Raw genomic sequence first — 353 nt, forward strand, 5'->3', positions numbered from 1 at the left:
GGCAGGGTAACTTTGTTAAAAATAAAGGAGATATTCTGGTGGAAAGAGCTGTGTTCGGTCCCTTGATGGGAGGTGAGCACCCTGAGCTTGGCCAGGGCCTCTCTGGGCCTGTGGCCAGGAGCTGCCTATGCCGAGCTGTGCCATGCTGGGAGGATATGGGTGGTGTGTGCATATGGGCAGCATCTGCACACACGTGGTTTCTGCACGTGTGGTGTGTACGCATGGCCAGTGTCTGCCCATGTGATGTGTGCACCTGCATGGTGTGTGCACATGGGTGGCACCTGTGCATGCATGGTGTGTGCACATGGGCAGCACCTGCACCTGCATGGTGTGTGCACATGGGTGGCACCTGC

Source organism: Apteryx rowi, unplaced genomic scaffold (genome assembly GCF_003343035.1).
Source record: "Apteryx rowi isolate R43461 unplaced genomic scaffold, aptRow1 scaffold_0, whole genome shotgun sequence".
Classification (NCBI taxonomy): domain Eukaryota; kingdom Metazoa; phylum Chordata; class Aves; order Apterygiformes; family Apterygidae; genus Apteryx; species Apteryx rowi.